General features: G+C 47.6%; 1 long non-coding RNA gene across 1 annotated transcript in view; it reads right to left on the bottom strand.

Annotated features, from left to right (window-relative positions):
- Positions 1-27,531, bottom strand: part of LOC140690323 (uncharacterized) — a 1,184,725-nt gene that overhangs the window by 977,735 nt on the left and 179,459 nt on the right. The gene's annotated exons all lie outside the window — the stretch shown is intronic.

The raw sequence follows: 27,531 nt of genomic DNA, 5'->3' as shown, positions 1-27,531 counted from the left end.
ATAAGTGTGTGTGAAAGCCGTCCTTCACCTAGCTTGAAGGGAACACAAAGTTTCTTTTCAGTTGCCAACTCCACTCCATACATATATATGGGGAGGTACAAGCTCCAACTCGGTCTTACAGTGAAAACGGCAGGCACTTCAAACCGGCACTAGGAAACAGACTGAGAAACCAGAGTAAGGGTTTCTCCTGCAACCCGTTCCCTTTGTGCTGGATGAACGAACGTCTCTCCACATGCTCAGTTCTGAGAGATAAGTGTGTGTGAAAGCCGTCCTTCACCTAGCTTGAAGGGAACACAAAGTTTCTTTTCAGTTGCCAACTCCAATCCATACATATATATGGGGAGGTCCAAGCTCCAACTCGGTTTTACAGTGAAAACGGCAGGCACTTCCAACCGGCACTAGGAAACAGACTGAGAAACCAGAGTAAGGGTTTCTCCTGCAACCCTTTCCCTTTGTGCTGGATGAACGAACGTCTCACCACATGCTCAGTTCTGAGAGATAAGTGTGTGTGAAAGCCGTCCTTCACCTAGCTTGAAGGGAACACAAAGTTTCTTTTCAGTTGCCAACTCCACTCCATACATATATATGGGGAGGTACAAGCTCCAACTCGGTTTTACAGTGAAAACGGCAGGCACTTCAAACCGGCACTAGGAAACAGACTGAGAAACCAGAGTAAGGGTTTCTCCTGCAACCCGTTCCCTTTGTGCTGGATGAACGAACGTCTCTCCACATGCTCAGTTCTGAGAGATAAGTGTGTGTGAAAGCCGTCCTTCACCTAGCTTGAAGGGAACACAAAGTTTCTTTTCAGTTGCCAACTCCACTCCATATATATATATGGGGAGGTCCAAGCTCCAACTCGGTTTTACAGTGAAAACGGCAGGCACTTCCAACCGGCACTAGGAAACAGACTGAGAAACCAGAGTAAGGGTTTCTCCTGCAAACCGTTCCCTTTGTGCTGGATGAACGAACGTCTCACCACATGCTCAGTTCTGAGAGATAAGTGTGTGTGAAAGCCGTCCTTCACCTAGCTTGAAGGGAACACAAAGTTTCTTTTCAGTTGCCAACTCCACTCCATACATATATATGGGGAGGTCCAAGCTCCAACTCGGTTTTACAGTGAAAACGGCAGGCACTTCAAACCGGCACTAGGAAACAGACTGAGAAACCAGAGTAAGGGTTTCTCCTGCAACCCGTTCCCTTTGTGCTGGATGAGCGAACGTCTCTCCACATGCTCAGTTCTGAGAGATAAGTGTGTGTGAAAGACGTCCTTCACCTAGCTTGAAGGGAACACAAAGTTTCTTTTCAGTTGCCAACTCCACTCCATACATATATATGGGGAGGTCCAAGCTCCAACTCGGTTTTACAGTGAAAACGGCAGGCACTTCAAACCGGCACTAGGAAACAGACTGAGAACCCAGAGTAAGGGTTTCTCCTGCAACCCGTTCCCTTTGTGCTGGATGAACGAACGTCTCTCCACATGCTCAGTTCTGAGAGATAAGTGTGTGTGAAAGACGTCCTTCACCTAGCTTGAAGGGAACACAAAGTTTCTTTTCAGTTGCCAACTCCACTCCATACATATATATGGGGAGGTACAAGCTCCAACTCGGTTTTACAGTGAATACGGCAGGCACTTCAAACAGGCACTACGAAACAGACTGAGAAACCAGAGTAAGGGTTTCTCCTGCAACCCGTTCCCTTTGTGCTGGATGAACGATCGTCTCTCCACATGCTCAGTTCTGAGAGATAAGTGTGTGTGAAAGCCGTCCTTCACCTAGCTTGAAGGGATCACAAAGTTTCTTTTCAGTTGCCAACTCCACTCCATACATATATATGGGGAGGTACAAGCTCCAACTCGGTTTTACAGTGAAAACGGCAGGCACTTGAAACCGGCACTAGGAAACAGACTGAGAAACCAGTGTAAGGGTTTCTCCTGCAACCCGTTCCCTTTGTGCTGGATGAACGAACGTCTCACCACATGCTCAGTTCTGAGAGATAAGTGTGTGTGAAAGCCGTCCTTCACCTAGCTTGAAGGGAACACAAAGTTTCTTTTCAGTTGCCAACTCCACTCCATACATATATATGGGGAGGTCCAAGCTCCAACTCGGTTTTACAGTGAAAACGGCAGGCACTTCAAACCGGCACTAGGAAACAGACTGAGAAACCAGAGTAAGGGTTTCTCCTGCAACCCGTTCCCTTTGTGCTGGATGAGCGAACGTCTCTCCACATGCTCAGTTCTGAGAGATAAGTGTGTGTGAAAGCCGTCCTTCACCTAGCTTGAAGGGAACACAAAGTTTCTTTTCAGTTGCCAACTCCACTCCATACATATATATGGGGAGGTACAAGCTCCAACTCGGTCTTACAGTGAAAACGGCAGGCACTTCAAACCGGCACTGGGAAACAGACTGAGAAACCAGAGTAAGGGTTTCTCCTGCAACCCGTTCCCTTTGTTCTGGATGAACGAACGTCTCACCACATGCTCAGTTCTGAGAGATAAGTGTGTGTGAAAGCCGTCCTTCACCTAGCTTGAAGGGAACACAAAGTTTCTTTTCAGTTGCCAACTCCACTCCATACATATATATGGGGAGGTCCAAGCTCCAACTCGGTTTTACAGTGAAAACGGCAGGCACTTCAAACCGGCACTAGGAAACAGACTGAGAAACCAGAGTAAGGGTTTCTCCTGCAACCCGTTCCCTTTGTGCTGGATGAGCGAACGTCTCTCCACATGCTCAGTTCTGAGAGATAAGTGTGTGTGAAAGACGTCCTTCACCTAGCTTGAAGGGAACACAAAGTTTCTTTTCAGTTGCCAACTCCACTCCATACATATATATGGGGAGGTCCAAGCTCCAACTCGGTTTTACAGTGAAAACGGCAGGCACTTCAAACCGGCACTAGGAAACAGACTGAGAACCCAGAGTAAGGGTTTCTCCTGCAACCCGTTCCCTTTGTGCTGGATGAACGAACGTCTCTCCACATGCTCAGTTCTGAGAGATAAGTGTGTGTGAAAGCCGTCCTTCACCTAGCTTGAAGGGAACACAAAGTTTCTTTTCAGTTGCCAACTCCACTCCATACATATATATGGGGAGGTACAAGCTCCAACTCGGTTTTACAGTGAAAACGGCAGGCACTTCAAACAGGCACTACGAAACAGACTGAGAAACCAGAGTAAGGGTTTCTCCTGCAACCCGTTCCCTTTGTGCTGGATGAACGATCGTCTCTCCACATGCTCAGTTCTGAGAGATAAGTGTGTGTGAAAGCCGTCCTTCACCTAGCTTGAAGGGAACACAAAGTTTCTTTTCAGTTGCCAACTCCACTCCATACATATATATGGGGAGGTACAAGCTCCAACTCGGTTTTACAGTGAAAACGGCAGGCACTTGAAACCGGCACTAGGAAACAGACTGAGAAACCAGTGTAAGGGTTTCTCCTGCAACCCGTTCCCTTTGTGCTGGATGAACGAACGACTCACCACATGCTCAGTTCTGAGAGATAAGTGTGTGTGAAAGCCGTCCTTCACCTAGCTTGAAGGGAACACAAAGTTTCTTTTCAGTTGCCAACTCCACTCCATACATATATATGGGGAGGTCCAAGCTCCAACTCGGTTTTACAGTGAAAACGGCAGGCACTTCAAACCGGCACTAGGAAACAGACTGAGAAACCAGAGTAAGGGTTTCTCCTGCAACCCGTTCCCTTTGTGCTGGATGAGCGAACGTCTCTCCACATGCTCAGTTCTGAGAGATAAGTGTGTGTGAAAGACGTCCTTCACCTAGCTTGAAGGGAACACAAAGTTTCTTTTCAGTTGCCAACTCCACTCCATACATATATATGGGGAGGTCCAAGCTCCAACTCAGTTTTACAGTGAAAACGGCAGGCACTTCAAACCGGCACTAGGAAACAGACTGAGAACCCAGAGTAAGGGTTTCTCCTGCAACCCGTTCCCTTTGTGCTGGATGAACGAACGTCTCTCCACATGCTCAGTTCTGAGAGATAAGTGTGTGTGAAAGCCGTCCTTCACCTAGCTTGAAGGGAAAACAAAGTTTCTTTTCAGTTGCCAACTCCACTCCATACATATATATGGGGAGGTACAAGCTCCAACTCGGTCTTACAGTGAAAACGGCAGGCACTTCAAACCGGCACTAGGAAACAGACTGAGAAACCAGAGTAAGGGTTTCTCCTGCAACCCGTTCCCTTTGTGCTGGATGAACGAACGTCTCTCCACATGCTCAGTTCTGAGAGATAAGTGTGTGTGAAAGCCGTCCTTCACCTAGCTTGAAGGGAACACAAAGTTTCTTTTCAGTTGCCAACTCCACTCCATACATATATATGGGGAGGTCCAAGCTCCAACTCGGTTTTACAGTGAAAACGGCAGGCACTTCCAACCGGCACTAGGAAACAGACTGAGAAACCAGAGTAAGGGTTTCTCCTGCAACCCGTTCCCTTTGTGCTGGATGAACGAACGTCTCACCACATGCTCAGTTCTGAGAGATAAGTGTGTGTGAAAGCCGTCCTTCACCTAGCTTGAAGGGAACACAAAGTTTCTTTTCAGTTGCCAACTCCACTCCATACATATATATGGGGAGGTCCAAGCTCCAACTCGGTTTTACAGTGAAAACGGCAGGCACTTCAAACCGGCACTAGGAAACAGACTGAGAAACCAGAGTAAGGGTTTCTCCTGCAACCCGTTCCCTTTGTGCTGGATGAACGAACGTCTCTCCACATGCTCAGTTCTGAGAGATAAGTGTGTGTGAAAGCCGTCCTTCACCTAGCTTGAAGGGAACACAAAGTTTCTTTTCAGTTGCCAACTCCACTCCATATATATATATGGGGAGGTCCAAGCTCCAACTCGGTTTTACAGTGAAAACGGCAGGCACTTCAAACCGGCACTAGGAAACAGACTGAGAAACCAGAGTAAGGGTTTCTCCTGCAACCCGTTCCCTTTTTGCTGGATGAACGAACGTCTCACCACATGCTCAGTTCTGAGAGATAAGTGTGTGTGAAAGCCGTCCTTCACCTAGCTTGAAGGGAACAAAAAGTTTCTTTTCAGTTGCCAACTCCACTCCATACATATATATGGGGAGGTCCAAGCTCCAACTCGGTTTTACAGTGAAAACGGCAGGCACTTCAAACCGGCACTAGGAAACAGACTGAGAAACCAGAGTAAGGGTTTCTCCTGCAACCCGTTCCCTTTGTGCTGGATGAGCGAACGTCTCTCCACATGCTCAGTTCTGAGAGATAAGTGTGTGTGAAAGACGTCCTTCACCTAGCTTGAAGGGAACACAAAGTTTCTTTTCAGTTGCCAACTCCACTCCATACATATATATGGGGAGGTCCAAGCTCCAACTCGGTTTTACAGTGAAAACGGCAGGCACTTCAAACCGGCACTAGGAAACAGACTGAGAACCCAGAGTAAGGGTTTCTCCTGCAACCCGTTCCCTTTGTGCTGGATGAACGAACGTCTCTCCACATGCTCAGTTCTGAGAGATAAGTGTGTGTGAAAGCCGTCCTTCACCTAGCTTGAAGGGAACACAAAGTTTCTTTTCAGTTGCCAACTCCACTCCATACATATATATGGGGAGGTCCAAGCTCCAACTCGGTTTTACAGTGAAAACGGCAGGCACTTCAAACCGGCACTAGGAAACAGACTGAGAAACCAGAGTAAGGGTTTCTCCTGCAACCCGTTCCCTTTGTGCTGGATGAGCGAACGTCTCTCCACATGCTCAGTTCTGAGAGATAAGTGTGTGTGAAAGACGTCCTTCACCTAGCTTGAAGGGAACACAAAGTTTCTTTTCAGTTGCCAACTCCACTCCATACATATATATGGGGAGGTCCAAGCTCCAACTCGGTTTTACAGTGAAAACGGCAGGCACTTCAAACCGGCACTAGGAAACAGACTGAGAACCCAGAGTAAGGGTTTCTCCTGCAACCCGTTCCCTTTGTGCTGGATGAACGAACGTCTCTCCACATGCTCAGTTCTGAGAGATAAGTGTGTGTGAAAGCCGTCCTTCACCTAGCTTGAAGGGAACACAAAGTTTCTTTTCAGTTGCCAACTCCACTCCATACATATATATGGGGAGGTACAAGCTCCAACTCGGTTTTACAGTGAAAACGGCAGGCACTTCAAACAGGCACTACGAAACAGACTGAGAAACCAGAGTAAGGGTTTCTCCTGCAACCCGTTCCCTTTGTGCTGGATGAACGATCGTCTCTCCACATGCTCAGTTCTGAGAGATAAGTGTGTGTGAAAGCCGTCCTTCACCTAGCTTGAAGGGAACACAAAGTTTCTTTTCAGTTGCCAACTCCACTCCATACATATATATGGGGAGGTACAAGCTCCAACTCGGTTTTACAGTGAAAACGGCAGGCACTTGAAACCGGCACTAGGAAACAGACTGAGAAACCAGTGTAAGGGTTTCTCCTGCAACCCGTTCCCTTTGTGCTGGATGAACGAACGACTCACCACATGCTCAGTTCTGAGAGATAAGTGTGTGTGAAAGCCGTCCTTCACCTAGCTTGAAGGGAACACAAAGTTTCTTTTCAGTTGCCAACTCCACTCCATACATATATATGGGGAGGTCCAAGCTCCAACTCGGTTTTACAGTGAAAACGGCAGGCACTTCAAACCGGCACTAGGAAACAGACTGAGAAACCAGAGTAAGGGTTTCTCCTGCAACCCGTTCCCTTTGTGCTGGATGAGCGAACGTCTCTCCACATGCTCAGTTCTGAGAGATAAGTGTGTGTGAAAGACGTCCTTCACCTAGCTTGAAGGGAACACAAAGTTTCTTTTCAGTTGCCAACTCCACTCCATACATATATATGGGGAGGTCCAAGCTCCAACTCGGTTTTACAGTGAAAACGGCAGGCACTTCAAACCGGCACTAGGAAACAGACTGAGAACCCAGAGTAAGGGTTTCTCCTGCAACCCGTTCCCTTTGTGCTGGATGAACGAACGTCTCTCCACATGCTCAGTTCTGAGAGATAAGTGTGTGTGAAAGCCGTCCTTCACCTAGCTTGAAGGGAAAACAAAGTTTCTTTTCAGTTGCCAACTCCACTCCATACATATATATGGGGAGGTACAAGCTCCAACTCGGTCTTACAGTGAAAACGGCAGGCACTTCAAACCGGCACTAGGAAACAGACTGAGAAACCAGAGTAAGGGTTTCTCCTGCAACCCGTTCCCTTTGTGCTGGATGAACGAACGTCTCTCCACATGCTCAGTTCTGAGAGATAAGTGTGTGTGAAAGCCGTCCTTCACCTAGCTTGAAGGGAACACAAAGTTTCTTTTCAGTTGCCAACTCCACTCCATACATATATATGGGGAGGTCCAAGCTCCAACTCGGTTTTACAGTGAAAACGGCAGGCACTTCCAACCGGCACTAGGAAACAGACTGAGAACCCAGAGTAAGGGTTTCTCCTGCAACCCGTTCCCTTTGTGCTGGATGAACGAACGTCTCACCACATGCTCAGTTCTGAGAGATAAGTGTGTGTGAAAGCCGTCCTTCACCTAGCTTGAAGGGAACACAAAGTTTCTTTTCAGTTGCCAACTCCACTCCATAAATATATATGGGGAGGTCCAAGCTCCAACTCGGTTTTACAGTGAAAACGGCAGGCACTTCAAACCGGCACTAGGAAACAGACTGAGAAACCAGAGTAAGGGTTTCTCCTGCAACCCGTTCCCTTTGTGCTGGATGAACGAACGTCTCTCCACATGCTCAGTTCTGAGAGATAAGTGTGTGTGAAAGCCGTCCTTCACCTAGCTTGAAGGGAACACAAAGTTTCTTTTCAGTTGCCAACTCCACTCCATATATATATATGGGGAGGTCCAAGCTCCAACTCGGTTTTACAGTGAAAACGGCAGGCACTTCAAACCGGCACTAGGAAACAGACTGAGAAACCAGAGTAAGGGTTTCTCCTGCAACCCGTTCCCTTTTTGCTGGATGAACGAACGTCTCACCACATGCTCAGTTCTGAGAGATAAGTGTGTGTGAAAGCCGTCCTTCACCTAGCTTGAAGGGAACAAAAAGTTTCTTTTCAGTTGCCAACTCCACTCCATACATATATATGGGGAGGTCCAAGCTCCAACTCGGTTTTACAGTGAAAACGGCAGGCACTTCAAACCGGCACTAGGAAACAGACTGAGAAACCAGAGTAAGGGTTTCTCCTGCAACCCGTTCCCTTTGTGCTGGATGAGCGAACGTCTCTCCACATGCTCAGTTCTGAGAGATAAGTGTGTGTGAAAGACGTCCTTCACCTAGCTTGAAGGGAACACAAAGTTTCTTTTCAGTTGCCAACTCCACTCCATACATATATATGGGGAGGTCCAAGCTCCAACTCGGTTTTACAGTGAAAACGGCAGGCACTTCAAACCGGCACTAGGAAACAGACTGAGAACCCAGAGTAAGGGTTTCTCCTGCAACCCGTTCCCTTTGTGCTGGATGAACGAACGTCTCTCCACATGCTCAGTTCTGAGAGATAAGTGTGTGTGAAAGCCGTCCTTCACCTAGCTTGAAGGGAACACAAAGTTTCTTTTCAGTTGCCAACTCCACTCCATACATATATATGGGGAGGTACAAGCTCCAACTCGGTTTTACAGTGAAAACGGCAGGCACTTCAAACAGGCACTACGAAACAGACTGAGAAACCAGAGTAAGGGTTTCTCCTGCAACCCGTTCCCTTTGTGCTGGATGAACGATCGTCTCTCCACATGCTCAGTTCTGAGTGATAAGTGTGTGTGAAAGCCGTCCTTCACCTAGCTTGAAGGGAACACAAAGTTTCTTTTCAGTTGCCAACTCCACTCCATACATATATATGGGGAGGTACAAGCTCCAACTCGGTTTTACAGTGAAAACGGCAGGCACTTGAAACCGGCACTAGGAAACAGACTGAGAAACCAGTGTAAGGGTTTCTCCTGCAACCCGTTCCCTTTGTGCTGGATGAACGAACGTCTCACCACATGCTCAGTTCTGAGAGATAAGTGTGTGTGAAAGCCGTCCTTCACCTAGCTTGAAGGGAACACAAAGTTTCTTTTCAGTTGCCAACTCCACTCCATACATATATATGGGGAGGTCCAAGCTCCAACTCGGTTTTACAGTGAAAACGGCAGGCACTTCAAACCGGCACTAGGAAACAGACTGAGAAACCAGAGTAAGGGTTTCTCCTGCAACCCGTTCCCTTTGTGCTGGATGAGCGAACGTCACTCCACATGCTCAGTTCTGAGAGATAAGTGTGTGTGAAAGACGTCCTTCACCTAGCTTGAAGGGAACACAAAGTTTCTTTTCAGTTGCCAACTCCACTCCATACATATATATGGGGAGGTCCAAGCTCCAACTCGGTTTTACAGTGAAAACGGCAGGCACTTCAAACCGGCACTAGGAAACAGACTGAGAACCCAGAGTAAGGGTTTCTCCTGCAACCCGTTCCCTTTGTGCTGGATGAACGAACGTCTCTCCACATGCTCAGTTCTGAGAGATAAGTGTGTGTGAAAGCCGTCCTTCACCTAGCTTGAAGGGAACACAAAGTTTCTTTTCAGTTGCCAACTCCACTCCATACATATATATGGGGAGGTACAAGCTCCAACTCGGTCTTACAGTGAAAACGGCAGGCACTTCAAACCGGCACTAGGAAACAGACTGAGAAACCAGAGTAAGGGTTTCTCCTGCAACCCGTTCCCTTTGTGCTGGATGAACGAACGTCTCTCCACATGCTCAGTTCTGAGAGATAAGTGTGTGTGAAAGCCGTCCTTCACCTAGCTTGAAGGGAACACAAAGTTTCTTTTCAGTTGCCAACTCCACTCCATACATATATATGGGGAGGTCCAAGCTCCAACTCGGTTTTACAGTGAAAACGGCAGGCACTTCCAACCGGCACTAGGAAACAGACTGAGAAACCAGAGTAAGGGTTTCTCCTGCAACCCGTTCCCTTTGTGCTGGATGAACGAACGTCTCACCACATGCTCAGTTCTGAGAGATAAGTGTGTGTGAAAGCCTTCCTTCACCTAGCTTGAAGGGAACACAAAGTTTCTTTTCAGTTGCCAACTCCACTCCATACATATATATGGGGAGGTCCAAGCTCCAACTCGGTTTTACAGTGAAAACGGCAGGCACTTCAAACCGGCACTAGGAAACAGACTGAGAAACCAGAGTAAGGGTTTCTCCTGCAACCCGTTCCCTTTGTGCTGGATGAACGAACGTCTCTCCACATGCTCAGTTCTGAGAGATAAGTGTGTGTGAAAGCCGTCCTTCACCTAGCTTGAAGGGAACACAAAGTTTCTTTTCAGTTGCCAACTCCACTCCATATATATATATGGGGAGGTCCAAGCTCCAACTCGGTTTTACAGTGAAAACGGCAGGCACTTCCAACCGGCACTAGGAAACAGACTGAGAAACCAGAGTAAGGGTTTCTCCTGCAACCCGTTCCCTTTGTGCTGGATGAACGAACGTCTCACCACATGCTCAGTTCTGAGAGATAAGTGTGTGTGAAAGCCGTCCTTCACCTAGCTTGAAGGGAACACAAAGTTTCTTTTCAGTTGCCAACTCCACTCCATACATATATATGGGGAGGTCCAAGCTCCAACTCGGTTTTACAGTGAAAACGGCAGGCACTTCAAACCGGCACTAGGAAACAGACTGAGAAACCAGAGTAAGGGTTTCTCCTGCAACCCGTTCCCTTTGTGCTGGATGAGCGAACGTCTCTCCACATGCTCAGTTCTGAGAGATAAGTGTGTGTGAAAGACGTCCTTCACCTAGCTTGAAGGGAACACAAAGTTTCTTTTCAGTTGCCAACTCCACTCCATACATATATATGGGGAGGTCCAAGCTCCAACTCGGTTTTACAGTGAAAACGGCAGGCACTTCAAACCGGCACTAGGAAACAGACTGAGAACCCAGAGTAAGGGTTTCTCCTGCAACCCGTTCCCTTTGTGCTGGATGAACGAACGTCTCTCCACATGCTCAGTTCTGAGAGATAAGTGTGTGTGAAAGCCGTCCTTCACCTAGCTTGAAGGGAACACAAAGTTTCTTTTCAGTTGCCAACTCCACTCCATACATATATATGGGGAGGTCCAAGCTCCAACTCGGTTTTACAGTGAAAACGGCAGGCACTTCCAACCGGCACTAGGAAACAGACTGAGAAACCAGAGTAAGGGTTTCTCCTGCAACCCGTTCCCTTTGTGCTGGATGAACGAACGTCTCACCACATGCTCAGTTCTGAGAGATAAGTGTGTGTGAAAGCCGTCCTTCACCTAGCTTGAAGGGAACACAAAGTTTCGTTTCAGTTGCCAACTCCACTCCATACATATATATGGGGAGGTCCAAGCTCCAACTCGGTTTTACAGTGAAAACGGCAGGCACTTCAAACCGGCACTAGGAAACAGACTGAGAAACCAGAGTAAGGGTTTCTCCTGCAACCCGTTCCCTTTGTGCTGGATGAACGAACGTCTCTCCACATGCTCAGTTCTGAGAGATAAGTGTGTGTGAAAGCCGTCCTTCACCTAGCTTGAAGGGAACACAAAGTTTCTTTTCAGTTGCCAACTCCACTCCATATATATATATGGGGAGGTCCAAGCTCCAACTCGGTTTTACAGTGAAAACGGCAGGCACTTCCAACCGGCACTAGGAAACAGACTGAGAAACCAGAGTAAGGGTTTCTCCTGCAACCCGTTCCCTTTGTGCTGGATGAACGAACGTCTCACCACATGCTCAGTTCTGAGAGATAAGTGTGTGTGAAAGCCGTCCTTCACCTAGCTTGAAGGGAACACAAAGTTTCTTTTCAGTTGCCAACTCCACTCCATACATATATATGGGGAGGTACAAGCTCCAACTCGGTTTTACAGTGAAAACGGCAGGCACTTCAAACCGGCACTAGGAAACAGACTGAGAACCCAGAGTAAGGGTTTCTCCTGCAACCCGTTCCCTTTGTGCTGGATGAACGAACGTCTCTCCACATGCTCAGTTCTGAGAGATAAGTGTGTGTGAAAGCCGTCCTTCACCTAGCTTGAAGGGAACACAAAGTTTCTTTTCAGTTGCCAACTCCACTCCATACATATATATGGGGAGGTACAAGCTCCAACTCGGTCTTACAGTGAAAACGGCAGGCACTTCAAACCGGCACTAGGAAACAGACTGAGAAACCAGAGTAAGGGTTTCTCCTGCAACCCGTTCCCTTTGTTCTGGATGAACGAACGTCTCACCACATGCTCAGTTCTGAGAGATAAGTGTGTGTGAAAGCCGTCCTTCACCTAGCTTGAAGGGAACACAAAGTTTCTTTTCAGTTGCCAACTCCACTCCATACATATATATGGGGAGGTCCAAGCTCCAACTCGGTTTTACAGTGAAAACGGCAGGCACTTCAAACCGGCACTAGGAAACAGACTGAGAACCCAGAGTAAGGGTTTCTCCTGCAACCCGTTCCCTTTGTGCTGGATGAACGAACGTCTCTCCACATGCTCAGTTCTGAGAGATAAGTGTGTGTTAAAGACGTCCTTCACCTAGCTTGAAGGGAACACAAAGTTTCTTTTCAGTTGCCAACTCCACTCCATACATATATATGGGGAGGTCCAAGCTCCAACTCGGATTTACAGTGAAAAAGGCAGGCACTTCAAACCGGCACTAGGAAACAGACTGAGAACCCAGAGTAAGGGTTTCTCCTGCAACCCGTTCCCTTTGTGCTGGATGAACGAACGTCTCTCCACATGCTCAGTTCTGAGAGATAAGTGTGTGTGAAAGCCGTCCTTCACCTAGCTTGAAGGGAACACAAAGTTTCTTTTCAGTTGCCAACTCCACTCCATACATATATATGGGGAGGTCCAAGCTCCAACTCGGTTTTACAGTGAAAACGGCAGGCACTTCAAACAGGCACTACGAAACAGACTGAGAAACCAGAGTAAGGGTTTCTCCTGCAACCCGTTCCCTTTGTGCTGGATGAACGATCGTCTCTCCACATGCTCAGTTCTGAGAGATAAGTGTGTGTGAAAGCCGTCCTTCACCTAGCTTGAAGGGAACACAAAGTTTCTTTTCAGTTGCCAACTCCACTCCATACATATATATGGGGAGGTACAAGCTCCAACTCGGTTTTACAGTGAAAACGGCAGGCACTTGAAACCGGCACTAGGAAACAGACTGAGAAACCAGTGTAAGGGTTTCTCCTGCAACCCGTTCCCTTTGTGCTGGATGAACGAACGTCTCACCACATGCTCAGTTCTGAGAGATAAGTGTGTGTGAAAGCCGTCCTTCACCTAGCTTGAAGGGAACACAAAGTTTCTTTTCAGTTGCCAACTCCACTCCATACATATATATGGGGAGGTCCAAGCTCCAACTCGGTTTTACAGTGAAAACGGCAGGCACTTCAAACCGCCACTAGGAAACAGACTGAGAAACCAGAGTAAGGGTTTCTCCTGCAACCCGTTCCCTTTGTGCTGGATGAGCGAACGTCTCTCCACATGCTCAGTTCTGAGAGATAAGTGTGTGTGAAAGACGTCCTTCACCTAGCTTGAAGGGAACACAAAGTTTCTTTTCAGTTGCCAACTCCACTCCATACATATATATGGGGAGGTCCAAGCTCCAACTCGGTTTTACAGTGAAAACGGCAGGCACTTCAAACCGGCACTAGGAAACAGACTGAGAACCCAGAGTAAGGGTTTCTCCTGCAACCCGTTCCCTTTGTGCTGGATGAACGAACGTCTCTCCACATGCTCAGTTCTGAGAGATAAGTGTGTGTGAAAGCCGTACTTCACCTAGCTTGAAGGGAACACAAAGTTTCTTTTCAGTTGCCAACTCCACTCCATACATATATATGGGGAGGTACAAGCTCCAACTCGGTTTTACAGTGAAAACGGCAGGCACTTGAAACCGGCACTAGGAAACAGACTGAGAAACCAGTGTAAGGGTTTCTCCTGCAACCCGTTCCCTTTGTGCTGGATGAACGAACGTCTCACCACATGCTCAGTTCTGAGAGATAAGTGTGTGTGAAAGCCGTCCTTCACCTAGCTTGAAGGGAACACAAAGTTTCTTTTCAGTTGCCAACTCCACTCCATACATATATATGGGGAGGTCCAAGCTCCAACTCGGTTTTACAGTGAAAACGGCAGGCACTTCAAACCGGCACTAGGAAACAGACTGAGAAACCAGAGTAAGGGTTTCTCCTGCAACCCGTTCCCTTTGTGCTGGATGAGCGAACGTCTCTCCACATGCTCAGTTCTGAGAGATAAGTGTGTGAGAAAGACGTCCTTCAACTAGCTTGAAGGGAACACAAAGTTTCTTTTCAGTTGCCAACTCCACTCCATACATATATATGGGGAGGTCCAAGCTCCAACTCGGTTTTACAGTGAAAACGGCAGGCACTTCAAACCGGCACTAGGAAACAGACTGAGAAACCAGAGTAAAGGTTTCTCCTGCAACCCGTTCCCTTTGTGCTGGATGAGCGAACGTCTCTCCACATGCTCAGTTCTGAGAGATAAGTGTGTGTGAAAGACGTCCTTCACCTAGCTTGAAGGGAACACAAAGTTTCTTTTCAGTTGCCAACTCCACTCCATACATATATATGGGGAGGTCCAAGCTCCAACTCGGTTTTACAGTGAAAACGGCAGGCACTTCAAACCGGCACTAGGAAACAGACTGAGAAACCAGAGTAAGGGTTTCTCCTGCAACCCGTTCCCTTTGTGCTGGATGAACGAACGTCTCTCCACATGCTCAGTTCTGAGAGATAAGTGTGTGTGAAAGCCGTCCTTCACCTAGCTTGAAGGGAACACAAAGTTTCTTTTCAGTTGCCAACTCCACTCCATACATATATATGGGGAGGTACAAGCTCCAACTCGGTTTTACAGTGAAAACGGCAGGCACTTCAAACCGGCACTAGGAAACAGACTGAGAAACCAGTGTAAGGGTTTCTCCTGCAACCCGTTCCCTTTGTGCTGGATGAACGAACGTCTCACCACATGCTCAGTTGTGAGAGATAAGTGTGTGTGAAAGCCGTCCTTCACCTAGCTTGAAGGGAACACAAAGTTTCTTTTCAGTTGCCAACTCCACTCCATACATATATATGGGGAGGTCCAAGCTCCAACTCGGTTTTACAGTGAAAACGGCAGGCACTTCAAACCGGCACTAGGAAACAGACTGAGAAACCAGAGTAAGGGTTTCTCCTGCATCCCGTTCCCTTTGTGCTGGATGAGCGAACGTCTCTCCACATGCTCAGTTCTGAGAGATAAGTGTGTGTGAAAGACGTCCTTCACCTAGCTTGAAGGGAACACAAAGTTTCTTTTCAGTTGCCAACTCCACTCCATACATATATATGGGGAGGTCCAAGCTCCAACTCGGTTTTACAGTGAAAACGGCAGGCACTTCAAACCGGCACTAGGAAACAGACTGAGAAACCAGAGTAAGGGTTTCTCCTGCAACCCGTTCCCTTTGTGCTGGATGAACGAACGTCTCTCCAGATGCTCAGTTCTGAGAGATAAGTGTGTGTGAAAGCCGTCCTTCACCTAGCTTGAAGGGAACACAAAGTTTCTTTTCAGTTGCCAACTCCACTCCATATATATATATGGGGAGGTCCAAGCTCCAACTCGGTTTTACAGTGAAAACGGCAGGCACTTCCAACCGGCACTAGGAAACAGACTGAGAAACCAGAGTAAGGGTTTCTCCTGCAACCCGTTCCCTTTGTGCTGGATGAACGAACGTCTCACCACATGCTCAGTTCTGAGAGATAAGTGTGTGTGAAAGCCGTCCTTCACCTAGCTTGAAGGGAACACAAAGTTTCTTTTCAGTTGCCAACTCCACTCCATACATATATATGGGGAGGTCCAAGCTCCAACTCGGTTTTACAGTGAAAACGGCAGGCACTTCCAACCGGCACTAGGAAACAGACTGAGAAACCAGAGTAAGGGTTTCTCCTGCAACCCGTTCCCTTTGTGCTGGATGAACGAACGTCTCTCCACATGCTCAGTTCTGAGAGATAAGTGTGTGTGAAAGCCGTCCTTCACCTAGCTTGAAGGGAACACAAAGTTTCTTTTCAGTTGCCAACTCCACTCCATACATATATATGGGGAGGTCCAAGCTCCAACTCGGTTTTACAGTGAAAACGGCAGGCACTTCAAACCGGCACTAGGAAACAGACTGAGAAACCAGAGTAAGGGTTTCTCCTGCAACCCGTTCCCTTTGTGCTGGATGAACGAACGTCTCTCCACATGCTCAGTTCTGAGAGATAAGTGTGTGTGAAAGCCGTCCTTCACCTAGCTTGAAGGGAACACAAAGTTTCTTTTCAGTTGCCAACTCCACTCCATATATATATATGGGGAGGTCCAAGCTCCAACTCGGTTTTACAGTGAAAACGGCAGGCACTTCAAACAGGCACTACGAAACAGACTGAGAAACCAGAGTAAGGGTTTCTCCTGCAACCCGTTCCCTTTGTGCTGGATGAACGAACGTCTCTCCACATGCTCAGTTCTGAGAGATAAGTGTGTGTGAAAGCCGTCCTTCACCTAGCTTGAAGGGAACACAAAGTTTCTTTTCAGTTGCCAACTCCACTCCATACATATATATGGGGAGGTCCAAGCTCCACCTCGGTTTTACAGTGAAAACGGCAGGCACTTCAAACCGGCACTAGGAAACAGACTGAGAAACCAGAGTAAGGGTTTCTCCTGCAACCCGTTCCCTTTGTGCTGGATGAGCGAACGTCTCTCCACATGCTCAGTTCTGAGAGATAAGTGTGTGTGAAAGACGTCCTTCACCTAGCTTGAAGGGAACACAAAGTTTCTTTTCAGTTGCCAACTCCACTCCATACATATATATGGGGAGGTCCAAGCTCCAACTCGGTTTTACAGTGAAAACGGCAGGCACTTCAAACCGGCACTAGGAAACAGACTGAGAACCCAGAGTAAGGGTTTCTCCTGCAACCCGTTCCCTTTGTGCTGGATGAACGAACGTCTCTCCACATGCTCAGTTCTGAGAGATAAGTGTGTGTGAAAGCCGTCCTTCACCTAGCTTGAAGGGAACACAAAGTTTCTTTTCAGTTGCCAACTCCACTCCATACATATATATGGGGAGGTACAAGCTCCAACTCGGTCTTACAGTGAAAACGGCAGGCACTTCAAACCGGCACTAGGAAACAGACTGAGAAACCAGAGTAAGGGTTTCTCCTGCAACCCGTTCCCTTTGTGCTGGATGAACGAACGTCTCTCCACATGCTCAGTTCTGAGAGATAAGTGTGTGTGAAAGCCGTCCTTCACCTAGCTTGAAGGGAACACAAAGTTTCTTTTCAGTTGCCAACTCCACTCCATACATATATATGGGGAGGTCCAAGCTCCAACTCGGTTTTACAGTGAAAACGGCAGGCACTTCCAACCGGCACTAGGAAACAGACTGAGAAACCAGAGTAAGGGTTTCTCCTGCAACCCGTTCCCTTTGTGCTGGATGAACGAACGTCTCACCACATGCTCAGTTCTGAGAGATAAGTGTGTGTGAAAGCCGTCCTTCACCTAGCTTGAAGGGAACACAAAGTTTCTTTTCAGTTGCCAACTCCACTCCATACATATATATGGGGAGGTCCAAGCTCCAACTCGGTTTTACAGTGAAAACGGCAGGCACTTCAAACCGGCACTAGGAAACAGACTGAGAAACCAGAGTAAGGGTTTCTCCTGCAACCCGTTCCCTTTGTGCTGGATGAACGAACGTCTCTCCACATGCTCAGTTCTGAGAGATAAGTGTGTGTGAAAGCCGTCCTTCACCTAGCTTGAAGGGAACACAAAGTTTCTTTTCAGTTGCCAACTCCACTCCATATATATATATGGGGAGGTCCAAGCTCCAACTCGGTTTTACAGTGAAAACGGCAGGCACTTCCAACCGGCACTAGGAAACAGACTGAGAAACCAGAGTAAGGGTTTCTCCTGCAACCCGTTCCCTTTGTGCTGGATGAACGAACGTCTCACCACATGCTCAGTTCTGAGAGATAAGTGTGTGTGAAAGCCGTCCTTCACCTAGCTTGAAGGGAACACAAAGTTTCTTTTCAGTTGCCAACTCCACTCCATACATATATATGGGGAGGTACAAGCTCCAACTCGGTTTTACAGTGAAAACGGCAGGCACTTCAAACCGGCACTAGGAAACAGACTGAGAAACCAGTGTAAGGGTTTCTCCTGCAACCCGTTCCCTTTGTGCTGGATGAACGAACGTCTCACCACATGCTCAGTTGTGAGAGATAAGTGTGTGTGAAAGCCGTCCTTCACCTAGCTTGAAGGGAACACAAAGTTTCTTTTCAGTTGCCAACTCCACTCCATACATATATATGGGGAGGTCCAAGCTCCAACTCGGTTTTACAGTGAAAACGGCAGGCACTTCAAACCGGCACTAGGAAACAGACTGAGAAACCAGAGTAAGGGTTTCTCCTGCATCCCGTTCCCTTTGTGCTGGATGAGCGAACGTCTCTCCACATGCTCAGTTCTGAGAGATAAGTGTGTGTGAAAGACGTCCTTCACCTAGCTTGAAGGGAACACAAAGTTTCTTTTCAGTTGCCAACTCCACTCCATACATATATATGGGGAGGTCCAAGCTCCAACTCGGTTTTACAGTGAAAACGGCAGGCACTTCAAACCGGCACTAGGAAACAGACTGAGAAACCAGAGTAAGGGTTTCTCCTGCAACCCGTTCCCTTTGTGCTGGATGAACGAACGTCTCTCCAGATGCTCAGTTCTGAGAGATAAGTGTGTGTGAAAGCCGTCCTTCACCTAGCTTGAAGGGAACACAAAGTTTCTTTTCAGTTGCCAACTCCACTCCATATATATATATGGGGAGGTCCAAGCTCCAACTCGGTTTTACAGTGAAAACGGCAGGCACTTCCAACCGGCACTAGGAAACAGACTGAGAAACCAGAGTAAGGGTTTCTCCTGCAACCCGTTCCCTTTGTGCTGGATGAACGAACGTCTCACCACATGCTCAGTTCTGAGAGATAAGTGTGTGTGAAAGCCGTCCTTCACCTAGCTTGAAGGGAACACAAAGTTTCTTTTCAGTTGCCAACTCCACTCCATACATATATATGGGGAGGTCCAAGCTCCAACTCGGTTTTACAGTGAAAACGGCAGGCACTTCCAACCGGCACTAGGAAACAGACTGAGAAACCAGAGTAAGGGTTTCTCCTGCAACCCGTTCCCTTTGTGCTGGATGAGCGAACGTCTCTCCACATGCTCAGTTCTGAGAGATAAGTGTGTGTGAAAGCCGTCCTTCACCTAGCTTGAAGGGAACACAAAGTTTCTTTTCAGTTGCCAACTCCACTCCATACATATATATGGGGAGGTCCAAGCTCCAACTCGGTTTTACAGTGAAAACGGCAGGCACTTCAAACCGGCACTAGGAAACAGACTGAGAAACCAGAGTAAGGGTTTCTCCTGCAACCCGTTCCCTTTGTGCTGGATGAACGAACGTCTCTCCACATGCTCAGTTCTGAGAGATAAGTGTGTGTGAAAGCCGTCCTTCACCTAGCTTGAAGGGAACACAAAGTTTCTTTTCAGTTGCCAACTCCACTCCATATATATATATGGGGAGGTCCAAGCTCCAACTCGGTTTTACAGTGAAAACGGCAGGCACTTCAAACAGGCACTACGAAACAGACTGAGAAACCAGAGTAAGGGTTTCTCCTGCAACCCGTTCCCTTTGTGCTGGATGAACGAACGTCTCTCCACATGCTCAGTTCTGAGAGATAAGTGTGTGTGAAAGCCGTCCTTCACCTAGCTTGAAGGGAACACAAAGTTTCTTTTCAGTTGCCAACTCCACTCCATACATATATATGGGGAGGTCCAAGCTCCACCTCGGTTTTACAGTGAAAACGGCAGGCACTTCAAACCGGCACTAGGAAACAGACTGAGAAACCAGAGTAAGGGTTTCTCCTGCAACCCGTTCCCTTTGTGCTGGATGAGCGAACGTCTCTCCACATGCTCAGTTCTGAGAGATAAGTGTGTGTGAAAGACGTCCTTCACCTAGCTTGAAGGGAACACAAAGTTTCTTTTCAGTTGCCAACTCCACTCCATACATATATATGGGGAGGTCCAAGCTCCAACTCGGTTTTACAGTGAAAACGGCAGGCACTTCAAACCGGCACTAGGAAACAGACTGAGAACCCAGAGTAAGGGTTTCTCCTGCAACCCGATCCCTTTGTGCTGGATGAACGAACGTCTCTCCACATGCTCAGTTCTGAGAGATAAGTGTGTGTGAAAGCCGTCCTTCACCTAGCTTGAAGGGAACACAAAGTTTCTTTTCAGTTGCCAACTCCACTCCATACATATATATGGGGAGGTACAAGCTCCAACTCGGTCTTACAGTGAAAACGGCAGGCACTTCAAACCGGCACTAGGAAACAGACTGAGAAACCAGAGTAAGGGTTTCTCCTGCAACCCGTTCCCTTTGTGCTGGATGAACGAACGTCTCTCCACATGCTCAGTTCTGAGAGATAAGTGTGTGTGAAAGCCGTCCTTCACCTAGCTTGAAGGGAACACAAAGTTTCTTTTCAGTTGCCAACTCCACTCCATACATATATATGGGGAGGTCCAAGCTCCAACTCGGTTTTACAGTGAAAACGGCAGGCACTTCCAACCGGCACTAGGAAACAGACTGAGAAACCAGAGTAAGGGTTTCTCCTGCAACCCGTTCCCTTTGTGCTGGATGAACGAACGTCTCACCACATGCTCAGTTCTGAGAGATAAGTGTGTGTGAAAGCCGTCCTTCACCTAGCTTGAAGGGAACACAAAGTTTCTTTTCAGTTGCCAACTCCACTCCATACATATATATGGGGAGGTCCAAGCTCCAACTCGGTTTTACAGTGAAAACGGCAGGCACTTCAAACCGGCACTAGGAAACAGACTGAGAAACCAGAGTAAGGGTTTCTCCTGCAACCCGTTCCCTTTGTGCTGGATGAACGAACGTCTCTCCACATGCTCAGTTCTGAGAGATAAGTGTGTGTGAAAGCCGTCCTTCACCTAGCTTGAAGGGAACACAAAGTTTCTTTTCAGTTGCCAACTCCACTCCATATATATATATGGGGAGGTCCAAGCTCCAACTCGGTTTTACAGTGAAAACGGCAGGCACTTCCAACCGGCACTAGGAAACAGACTGAGAAACCAGAGTAAGGGTTTCTCCTGCAACCCGTTCCCTTTGTGCTGGATGAACGAACGTCTCACCACATGCTCAGTTCTGAGAGATAAGTGTGTGTGAAAGCCGTCCTTCACCTAGCTTGAAGGGAACACAAAGTTTCTTTTCAGTTGCCAACTCCACTCCATACATATATATGGGGAGGTCCAAGCTCCAACTCGGTTTTACAGTGAAAACGGCAGGCACTTCAAACCGGCACTAGGAAACAGACTGAGAAACCAGAGTAAGGGTTTCTCCTGCAACCCGTTCCCTTTGTGCTGGATGAGCGAACGTCTCTCCACATGCTCAGTTCTGAGAGATAAGTGTGTGTGAAAGACGTTCTTCACCTAGCTTGAAGGGAACACAAAGTTTCTTTTCAGTTGCCAACTCCACTCCATACATATATATGGGGAGGTCCAAGCTCCAACTCGGTTTTACAGTGAAAACGGCAGGCACTTCAAACCGGCACTAGGAAACAGACTGAGAACCCAGAGTAAGGGTTTCTCCTGCAACCCGTTCCCTTTGTGCTGGATGAACGAACGTCTCTCCACATGCTCAGTTCTGAGAGATAAGTGTGTGTGAAAGCCGTCCTTCACCTAGCTTGAAGGGAACACAAAGTTTCTTTTCAGTTGCCAACTCCACTCCATACATATATATGGGGAGGTACAAGCTCCAACTCGGTTTTACAGTGAAAACGGCAGGCACTTCAAACAGGCACTACGAAACAGACTGAGAAACCAGAGTAAGGGTTTCTCCTGCAACCCGTTCCCTTTGTGCTGGATGAACGAACGTCTCTCCACATTCTCAGTTCTGAGAGATAAGTGTGTGTGAAAGCCGTCCTTCACCTAGCTTGAAGGGAACACAAAGTTTCTTTTCAGTTGCCAACTCCACTCCATACATATATATGGGGAGGTACAAGCTCCAACTCGGTCTTACAGTGAAAACGGCAGGCACTTCAAACCGGCACTAAGAAACAGACTGAGAAACCAGAGTAAGGGTTTCTCCTGCAACCAGTTCCCTTTGTGCTGGATGAACGAACGTCTCTCCACATGCTCAGTTCTGAGAGATAAGTGTGTGTGAAAGCCGTCCTTCACCTAGCTTGAAGGGAACACAAAGTTTCTTTTCAGTTGCCAACTCCACTCCATACATATATATGGGGAGGTCCAAGCTCCAACTCGGTTTTACAGTGAAAACGGCAGGCACTTCCAACCGGCACTAGGAAACAGACTGAGAAACCAGAGTAAGGGTTTCCCCTGCAACCCGTTCCCTTTGTGCTGGATGAACGAACGTCTCTCCACATGCTCAGTTCTGAGAGATAAGTGTGTGTGAAAGCCGTCCTTCACCTAGCTTGAAGGGAACACAAAGTTTCTTTTCAGTAGCCAACTCCACTCCATATATATATATGGGGAGGTACAAGCTCCAACTCGGTTTTACAGTGAAAACGGCAGGCACTTCAAACCGGCACTAGGAAACAGACTGAGAAACCAGAGTAAGGGTTTCTCCTGCAACCCGTTCCCTTTGTGCTGGATAAAAGAACGTCTCTCCACATGCTCAGTTCTGAGAGATAAGTGTGTGTGAAAGCCGTCCTTCACCTAGCTTGAAGGGAACACAAAGTTTCTTTTCAGTTGCCAACTCCACTCCATACATATATATGGGGAGGTACAAGCTCCAACTCGGTTTTACAGTGAAAACGGCAGGCACTTCAAACAGGCACTACGAAACAGACTGAGAAACCAGAGTAAGGGTTTCTCCTGCAACCCGTTCCCTTTGTGCTGGATGAACGATCGTCTCTCCACATGCTCAGTTCTGAGAGATAAGTGTGTGTGAAAGCCGTCCTTCACCTAGCTTGAAGGGAACACAAAGTTTCTTTTCAGTTGCCAACTCCACTCCATACATATATATGGGGAGGTCCAAGTTCCAACTCGGTTTTACAGTGAAAACGGCAGGCACTTCAAACCGGCACTAGGAAACAGACTGAGAAACCAGAGTAAGGGTTTCTCCTGCAACCCGTTCCCTTTGTGCTGGATGAACGAACGTCTCTCCACATGCTCAGTTCTGAGAGATAAGTGTGTGTGAAAGCCGTCCTTCACCTAGCTTGAAGGGAACACAAAGTTTCTTTTCAGTTGCCAACTCCACTCCATACATATATATGGGGAGGTCCAAGCTCCAACTCGGTCTTACAGTGAAAACGGCAGGCACTTCAAACCGGCACTAGGAAACAGACTGAGAAATCAGAGTAAGGGTTTCTCCTGCAACCCGTTCCCTTTGTGCTGGATGAACGAACGTCTCACCACATGCTCAGTTCTGAGAGATAAGTGTGTGTGAAAGCCATCCTTCACCTAGCTTGAAGGGAACACAAAGTTTCTTTTCAGTTGCCAACTCCACTCCATACATATATATGGGGCGGTGTAAGCTCCAACTCGGTTTTACAGTGAAAACGGCAGGCACTTCAAACCGGCACTAGGAAACAGACTGAGAAACCAGAGTAAGGGTTTCTCCTGCAACCCGTTCCCTTTGTGCTGGATGAGCGAACGTCTCTACACATGCTCAGTTCTGAGAGATAAGTGTGTGTGAAAGACGTCCTTCACCTAGCTTGAAGGGAACACAAAGTTTCTTTTCAGTTGCCAACTCCACTCCATACATATATATGGGGAGGTCCAAGCTCCAACTCGGTTTTACAGTGAAAACGGCAGGCACTTCAAACCGGCACTAGGAAACAGACTGAGAACCCAGAGTAAGGGTTTCTCCTGCAACCCGTTCCCTTTGTGCTGGATGAACGAACGTCTCTCCACATGCTCAGTTCTGAGAGATAAGTGTGTGTGAAAGCCGTCCTTCACCTAGCTTGAAGGGAACACAAAGTTTCTTTTCAGTTGCCAACTCCACTCCATACATATATATGGGGAGGTACAAGCTCCAACTCGGTTTTACAGTGAAAACGGCAGGCACTTCAAACAGGCACTACGAAACAGACTGAGAAACCAGAGTAAGGGTTTCTCCTGCAACCCGTTCCCTTTGTGCTGGATGAACGATCGTCTCTCCACATGCTCAGTTCTGAGAGATAAGTGTGTGTGAAAGCCGTCCTTCACCTAGCTTGAAGGGAACACAAAGTTTCTTTTCAGTTGCCAACTCCACTCCATACATATATATGGGGAGGTACAAGCTCCAACTCGGTTTTACAGTGAAAACGGCAGGCACTTCAAACCGGCACTAGGAAACAGACTGAGAAACCAGAGTAAGGGTTTCTCCTGCAACCCGTTCCCTTTGTGCTGGATGAACGAACGTCTCTCCACATGCTCAGTTCTGAGAGATAAGTGTGTGTGAAAGCCGTCCTTCACCTAGCTTGAAGGGAACACAAAGTTTCTTTTCAGTTGCCAACTCCACTCCATACATATATATGGGGAGGTACAAGCACCAACTCGGTTTTACAGTGAAAACGGCAGGCACTTCAAACCGGCACTAGGAAACAGACTGAGAAACCAGACTAAGGGTTTCTCCTGCAACCCGTTCCCTTTGTGCTGGATGAACGAACGTCTCTCCACATGCTCAGTTCTGAGAGATAAGTGTGTGTGAAAGCCGTCCTTCACCTAGCTTGAAGGGAACACAAAGTTTCTTTTCAGTTGCCAACTCCACTCCATACATATATATGGGGAGGTCCAAGCTCCAACTCGGTTTTACAGTGAAAACGGCAGGCACTTCAAACCGGCACTAGGAAACAGACTGAGAACCCAGACTAAGGGTTTCTCCTGCAACCCGTTCCCTTTGTGCTGGATGAACGAACGTCTCTCCACATGCTCAGTTCTGAGAGATAAGTGTGTGTGAAAGCCGTCCTTCACCTAGCTTGAAGGGAACACAAAGTTTCTTTTCAGTTGCCAACTCCACTCCATACATATATATGGGGAGGTACAAGCTCCAACTCGGTTTTACAGTGAAAACGGCAGGCACTTCAAACCGGCACTAGGAAACAGACTGAGAAACCAGAGTAAGGGTTTCTCCTGAAACCCGTTCCCTTTGTGCTGGATGAACGAACGTCTCTCCACATGCTCAGTTCTGAGAGATAAGTGTGTGTGAAAGCCGTCCTTCACCTAGCTTGAAGGGAACACAAAGTTTCTTTTCAGTTGCCAACTCCACTCCATACATATATATGGGGAGGTCCAAGCTCCAACTCGGTTTTACAGTGAAAACGGCAGGCACTTCAAACCGGCACTAGGAAACAGACTGAGAAACCAGAGTAAGGGTTTCTCCTGCAACCCGTTCCCTTTGTGCTGGATGAACGAACGTCTCTCCACATGCTCAGTTCTGAGAGATAAGTGTGTGTGAAAGCCGTCCTTCACCTAGCTTGAAGGGAACACAAAGTTTCTTTTCAGTAGCCAACTCCACTCCATACATATATATATGGGGAGGTACAAGCTCCAACTCGGTTTTACAGTGAAAACGGCAGGCACTTCAAACCGGCACTAGGAAAGAGACTGAGAAACCAGAGTAAGGGTTTCTCCTGCAACCCGTTCCCTTTGTGCTGGATGAGCGAACGTCTCTCCACATGCTCAGTTCTGAGAGATAAGTGTGTGTGAAAGACGTTCTTCACCTAGCTTGAAGGGAACACAAAGTTTCTTTTCAGTTGCCAACTCCACTCCATACATATATATGGGGAGGTCCAAGCTCCAACTCGGTTTTACAGTGAAAACGGCAGGCACTTCAAACCGGCACTAGGAAACAGACTGAGAACCCAGAGTAAGGGTTTCTCCTGCAACCCGTTCCCTTTGTGCTGGATGAACGAACGTCTCTCCACATGCTCAGTTCTGAGAGATAAGTGTGTGTGAAAGCCGTCCTTCACCTAGCTTGAAGGGAACACAAAGTTTCTTTTCAGTTGCCAACTCCACTCCATACATATATATGGGGAGGTACAAGCTCCAACTCGGTTTTACAGTGAAAACGGCAGGCACTTCAAACAGGCACTACGAAACAGACTGAGAAACCAGAGTAAGGGTTTCTCCTGCAACCCGTTCCCTTTGTGCTGGATGAACGAACGTCTCTCCACATTCTCAGTTCTGAGAGATAAGTGTGTGTGAAAGCCGTCCTTCACCTAGCTTGAAGGGAACACAAAGTTTCTTTTCAGTTGCCAACTCCACTCCATACATATATATGGGGAGGTACAAGCTCCAACTCGGTCTTACAGTGAAAACGGCAGGCACTTCAAACCGGCACTAAGAAACAGACTGAGAAACCAGAGTAAGGGTTTCTCCTGCAACCCGTTCCCTTTGTGCTGGATGAACGAACGTCTCTCCACATGCTCAGTTCTGAGAGATAAGTGTGTGTGAAAGCCGTCCTTCACCTAGCTTGAAGGGAACACAAAGTTTCTTTTCAGTTGCCAACTCCACTCCATACATATATATGGGGAGGTCCAAGCTCCAACTCGGTTTTACAGTGAAAACGGCAGGCACTTCCAACCGACACTAGGAAACAGACTGAGAAACCAGAGTAAGGGTTTCCCCTGCAACCCGTTCCCTTTGTGCTGGATGAACGAACGTCTCTCCACATGCTCAGTTCTGAGAGATAAGTGTGTGTGAAAGCCGTCCTTCACCTAGCTTGAAGGGAACACAAAGTTTCTTTTCAGTAGCCAACTCCACTCCATACATATATATGGGGAGGTACAAGCTCCAACTCGGTTTTACAGTGAAAACGGCAGGCACTTCAAACCGGCACTAGGAAACAGACTGAGAAACCAGAGTAAGGGTTTCTCCTGCAACCCGTTCCCTTTGTGCTGGATAAAAGAACGTCTCTCCACATGCTCAGTTCTGAGAGATAAGTGTGTGTGAAAGCCGTCCTTCACCTAGCTTGAAGGGAACACAAAGTTTCTTTTCAGTTGCCAACTCCACTCCATACATATATATGGGGAGGTACAAGCTCCAACTCGGTTTTACAGTGAAAACGGCAGGCACTTCAAACAGGCACTACGAAACAGACTGAGAAACCAGAGTAAGGGTTTCTCCTGCAACCCGTTCCCTTTGTGCTGGATGAACGATCGTCTCTCCACATGCTCAGTTCTGAGAGATAAGTGTGTGTGAAAGCCGTCCTTCACCTAGCTTGAAGGGAACACAAAGTTTCTTTTCAGTTGCCAACTCCACTCCATACATATATATGGGGAGGTCCAAGTTCCAACTCGGTTTTACAGTGAAAACGGCAGGCACTTCAAACCGGCACTAGGAAACAGACTGAGAAACCAGAGTAAGGGTTTCTCCTGCAACCCGTTCCCTTTGTGCTGGATGAACGAACGTCTCTCCACATGCTCAGTTCTGAGAGATAAGTGTGTGTGAAAGCCGTCCTTCACCTAGCTTGAAGGGAACACAAAGTTTCTTTTCAGTTGCCAACTCCACTCCATACATATATATGGGGACGTCCAAGCTCCAACTCGGTCTTACAGTGAAAACGGCAGGCACTT

This window comes from Vicugna pacos, chromosome 30, assembly GCF_048564905.1.
Source record: "Vicugna pacos chromosome 30, VicPac4, whole genome shotgun sequence".
Taxonomy (NCBI): domain Eukaryota; kingdom Metazoa; phylum Chordata; class Mammalia; order Artiodactyla; family Camelidae; genus Vicugna; species Vicugna pacos.
This window is presented reverse-complemented; position numbering and strand designations above follow the sequence as displayed.